Source organism: Cavia porcellus, unplaced genomic scaffold (genome assembly GCF_034190915.1).
Source record: "Cavia porcellus strain 051 isolate PalLab524CR breed Dunkin Hartley unplaced genomic scaffold, mCavPor4.1 scaffold_1, whole genome shotgun sequence".
Lineage (NCBI taxonomy): Eukaryota > Metazoa > Chordata > Mammalia > Rodentia > Caviidae > Cavia > Cavia porcellus.
The window spans coordinates 220,049,639-220,055,638 of record NW_026947484.1 but is presented as its reverse complement, the minus strand read 5'-3'; positions in this window follow the sequence as shown (position 1 = coordinate 220,055,638).

The window sequence follows — 6,000 nt, the reverse complement described above, 5'->3', positions numbered from 1 at the left end:
GGGCCTGTAGTGATTTCACCTTTTTTGGTCCTTATTGTATGCATTTGAGTTTTTCTCTCCTTTTTAAAATAAGATTGGCTAGTGGCTCATCAATTTTTATTTATTCTTTCAAAAACCAACTCTTTGATTCATTAATTCTTTGCATTATTTTCTTAGTCTCTAGTATATTGATTTCTCCTCTGATCTTTATGATTTCCTTCCTTCTTTTGGCTTTGGGCTTGACTTGTTCTTTTTCTAGATGTTTGAGGCATAGCATCAGGGTGTTTATTTGTGTTTGTTCTGTTTTCCTGGTGTGGGAATTTATCACAATCAATTTTCCTCTAAGGATCACTTTCATTGTATCCCACAGGTTCCAGTAAGTTATATTTGTGTTTTCATTTACTTGTAGATATTGTTTTAATTTCTTCTTTAATTTCTTCTGTGACCCATTGATTGTTCAGGAGTGTATTAGTTAATTTCCATGTGTTTATGGAGTTTTTGCAGTTTCTTTTGTCCTTAATTTCCAGTTTTATAGCACTACAGGCAGATAATATGCATAGGATAATTCCAATTGTTTTGCATTTACTTAAGCACTATGGGCTTAGAACACTACGGACTAGTGTACAGTTAACTTAGGGCTAGAACACTATCGGCTAGTATATAGTCTACTTAGAACATTATGGGATTCTATATAGTCTATTTTAGAGAATGTCCCATGTGAAGCTGAGAAGAATGTATATTCTCTTGTTGTTGAGTGGAACACTCTGTAGACATCTATTAAGTTCACAAGATTGCTCAGAAGTTTGATTCAGTTCCTTTATTTGTTTGCTGATTTTCTCCCTCGTTGATCTCGTCAATGGGCTATAAGATATCCCATTATAATTGTATTGTTGCTTATTTGATTTTTCATTTCTATTAATATTTGTTTTTTATATCTGAGTATATGTGGGTTTTTTATATCTGGGCATGATATTTGGTGCATATATTTTTAAGATTGTTATCTCTTGAAGTTTTCCCCTAACCAGTATGTACTGACCTTCTTTATCTCATTTGATCATTCTTGGTTTGAAGTTCACATTGTCTGCAAACAGCATATCTATCTCTGCTTTCTGGGGGTTGCTGTTGCATGAAGTATTGTTTTCCATCCTTTGACTTTCAGTCTATGAATTTCCTTTTGGATTAGATGGGTTTCTTGTATACAGCCCATGGATGGATGTTGTTGATGTTGTTTCTTGATCCATTCTGCAGTCTGTTTCTTTTAGTGAATTGAGGTCATTTACATTAATGTTTATAAAAGATATATATTGGCTTATTTTTGTCACATTATCTTTCTGCTATTGGTTCTTTACCTTTCTCCTCTGTTTAATTCTTTGTGCTGCTTGGTGGTTTCTTTCTGTTGGCATTCTTGAAGACGTAGTTATTTTTATGTCTTTCTACAATATCTTTCAGTATTGTTTGCAGGGTTGTTAGCAGTCATGAAGTTCTTCAGCTGTTCTTTGTCATGGAAATATCTTATTTCTCCATCGATTTTGTAGATAGTTTTGCAGAGTACATCAATCTGGGTTGGAAGTCCTTTTCTTTTAGGATTTGAAATACTTCACTCCATGCTCTTCTTGACTTCATTGTTTGTGTTGAAAACTCTGCTGTGATTCTGATAGGCTTTCCTTTATAGGTGACTTGTTTCTTTTTCCTAGTAGCTTTTACTATCCTGTTCTTATGTTGAATTTCTGAGAGGTTGATTATTATAGGTCTGGATGTAGATTTATTTTGCTTATGGCTAATTGAAGTTCAATATGATTTACTTATCTATATGTCAGTTTCCTATGTTTGGAAAAATTTCAGCTATTATTTATGTAAATAGTCTTTTGATATCATTTGCATGTCACCTTTTCCCTTTACATCTATTAATTTATATTATTTTTCTTTGCATCATCTTGCAACTGTTGAGTTGCCATTTCCTGATTCTTTATTATTTTTAAAGATGTTTCCTTTCCTGTGCACTAGCTGCAATCTTGTCTTCCAAGTCTGAAAGTCTATCTTCACATTCATTGAGCCAGTTTTGCCAGCTTTCAATGGAATTTTTGATTTCCTGGATTTCTCTTTGAATGTTTCATGCATTCTAGTTCTTTCTTATATTGTTCATTCAAGGTTTCAATCATTTTGCAGTGTTCCTTTATTTTTTAACTCATGGTGAATAACAGAACTCCTATTTCACTAAGGCCCTGAATCAGATTTTCTTATTATTGGTTTGCTAAGGAGTTAAATAAATTTTCATACATGTTCATTATATATGTGTGAGATAGTCATGTTTAATGTTGAAGGTGTACTCTGCTAGGTTTAATCTCTGCTGATCTATGTAATTTAGCTCTGAGGCTTTTTTTGTATTCAAGTGCCAAAGAGAAGACTTAGAAAGTCTTACCTTCTTAAACACATTCCTAATCAATGAAGGCTGCAGCAATCATCTGTGCCTAAAACTAATTTGTTCCCCAACTATTAAAAGGGAAGAACTCGTCCAAATCTTGTGAAGCCAAGGGGCATACTTATGACAACTAAACTTAAGAATTGGTCTGTAATTTGGCAGACAATATTTACTTTAAACCAAGACTGGTGGTGCATGCCTATAATCCTAACACTTGGGAAACTGAGGCAGGAGGATCATCAAGAGTAAGACAGCTTGGGCTACATAGTGAGTTCAAGGCCAGCCTGAACTGCAGTGAGACACTCTCTGAAAAAAAAAAAAGCAAAAAAACAGAAACAAAAAACAAAGAAACAAAAATTTAATACAGATGAGTATCCTTTCAATCTATTATTAACATCTGTCCATCACAGCACAGGTTCTACCTCTTCCAGAGAAATAACATGTTTTTAATCATTGTAAAGCTTTAAACACAGATAGTAATATACCTAACTCAAGATATAAGCTTTGTCTTGGCTACATTCTGAAAAGCACTAAGATCCATCTCCTTTCCCTTGAACTGAAACTTAAGTACTCCTCCAGTTCTAAGTTATCCCAGCCTTAGGTAATCTTCATATTTTATAACTGGCAAATTTAAACTATCCCATTTTAGATCATCTTTCTTGTTCCACAAGTGACCACAGATTCCAGAGAAATAACTTTAGAATAACTATGCTAGCTATTTAAAAATTCTTAAAGAGTTACAGATTTAGCTCACTGCTAAGTTGTTTACCTAGCATCAAAAAGGCCCTTGGTTCAATACTCAGCACTGGGAAAGAAAACAAAACACAAAACAAACCTCAATAGCTCTTAATAATGAATCTTAATAATGATAGAAAGTAAGGTAAGGACAAGCTTGAGGAAATACAGTGAGAAAGAAATACAAAGACCAGTGTTCTGTAGTCAAAATCATGTTCACCAGCTGGGCATGGTGGAATGCAATTGTATTCTGTTACTCAGGAGACTGAAGCAGAGATTCACTTAAGCCCAGGAGTTCAAGACCAGGCTGGGCAACACAGTGAGACCCACAACTCAAATAACCAACCAACCAACCAACCAACTCAACAAAAAGCCCTATTTAAGGAGTTTTAGCTCAGTGGCATAAGCTCCTGGCAAGCACAAGGTCATGAGTTCAATCCCCAGTACAAAAAAAAAAAAAAAAAAAAAGCCCTATTTACCCTAAAAAGAATCAAATCTATGCCACTATATGAGGATTAGTTACTCAATAACCCAGGAAAACATGCAAGTTATATAGAAATTATACAAAATGATTTATTTTTGTGTAAAAATCAAGAATACATCTTATGTACATACAGACAGGTCAATATGCACAGGAAAGATTTCAGCAGACATATCAAAGTAAATAATGGTTACCTCTAAAGTATACAACCAAATGAATAGGGAAATTTTCAGTTCTTGATCATATGATTCATTTTAAAATGGTAATATTATGGGAAATCTGACATTATTTCATTCAATTTTAGCAAAATTTTTCCACTCCACTTTGTAGTGCTTTTCAGAATGTAGCCAAAACAAAGCTTACATTTTGAGGTGCGGACATTGTTTATCTGGTTAAAGCTTCATGATTTTAGAAAAACCTAGGTTTGCAAGCCCGAGACACAGGAGACTTCTTTTTTGATGAAGTGATCTCCTATATAACCTCACAGGACTATAAGAAATACAAATACATGTGTGAAAGTGTTTTACTGAGCTATCCAACAGCTGTGACACCTCCCCTAGACCTTTTTTACACATATCTTTGGGTACTTCTGACCTGGTCAGCTGTTATCTTTGGCTTTGAAAAGCCCCAAAGTCACAAAGTTAAAAAGAACATAAAAGGTATATTTCACGGCAGTCTATGAAAGTAGCTCAATTCCTTGGGCTGAATTCCAGCAAAATGCAAATCTGAAGGTCAAGAGGTCTTAGAATTTAATCTAGGACTTAAAAGAAGAGATGGCAACTCTATACTGCTTGGAAAAGATTTTTCCCCCTCCCCGAAGTCAAGTCCTCTGTTTGGCAGAGGCTCAAGGGAGAGGACAGCTGCCAGCTGTTCAAGCTGATCTTCATCATTGCCCCACAACAGTGACACAAATGGAAAACTATTAGCAAACATACATCAACTCTGATCAGATTCACATGCCATGAACCTTTAGGTTGAAACCTACGCACATGCAAAAAGGACATAAGCAACCCACACTAACACATAAGCATCCAGTTTAAAAAGTCTATGCTTTTTCAAGGATGACTAGCTATCCATTGTCATGAAAAATATATAACACAACTCAGTAGCAGGGTCACAGATGATTGCCTCTTCCCAACAAGTAACTGAACCTGAAATAGGATAAATCATTTGTCATTGAGGAATTTTTTTTAAAGTAGGAAATTAATACTAGCTACTATATTGCTTATTTGTTATCTTAGAATTAGTTGTGCAGGTTACAAGATTTAGGCATGAAAAAATGATCAAACAATGAAAGCACAAACTGTTCTCTTTGATGAATTTACAGAGATTATATATACATACACACATAAATATATGTATACCTATATACAATCTTTTCCCTTCTTTCTTTTCTCCTTTCCCCTATTCCAGTTGTTCTTTCCTTTTGACCACTTTCTCTTTCATTTTCACAGTATTTATTGTAAATTTTGGATCTTTCAGGTTTTTTTTTTACACTAGGGAAACTGACATTTATACATGTGAATTTGATTTCACTTATGAGTATGGTCTCAAGTTGCACCCATTTACCTATAAAAGCCTCATTTATCCTTCTTTATAGCTAATACTCCATTATATAAAAATATCAATCTTTTTCATCCATTTTTCAGTTGATGGGCATTAGGGTTGTTTCCAAGATCAGGCTATTACAAATTGTTCAGTTATACCCATAGGTACACATATAATGCTGTGGCATGATGTTTTCAATTCTTCTGGAAAAATACCCAGAAGGGGAATAGGCTGGCTTAAACGAGACCTCCAATTCTAGTTTTTTGATGAATCTCTGCACTGATTTCCATAGTAGTTGTAGCAGTCTACACACCCACCAACAGAAACATTCTTTTCTCACAGCCCCATCAACATTTGTTATTCGTTGATTTCTTGATGGCAGCCATTCTTTCTAGAGTGGAATCTCAATGTTGTTTTTTAATTTGCATTTCTCAAATGACTAGTGATGTTGAACATTTCTTCATGTATCTGCCATTTATATCTCTTCATCTGAAAAGTGTGTACCCATTTTTGGATTGGGTCTTTGAATTTGGAGGGGCCTAATATTTTCCAATTCTTTGTATGCTCTAGATATGTCTTTTGTCTAAGAGTCAATTGGCTACAATTTTTTGCCATTCTGTGGCTTTTCTTTTCATTCTGTTGATTTCTTTTGAAGTGCAAAAATTTTAATAAGATCGCAGTTGTTTCTTTGAAGTACTTCTCATGCAGTTTCCATTTTGTTCATAAACTCTTTACCTACCTCTATCTACCTTGTCTTCTAGTAGATTTAGTATTTGTTTTTTAATATTTAGATTCTTGATCCACTTTGACTTTAGTGCATGGTGATAAGACATGGGTC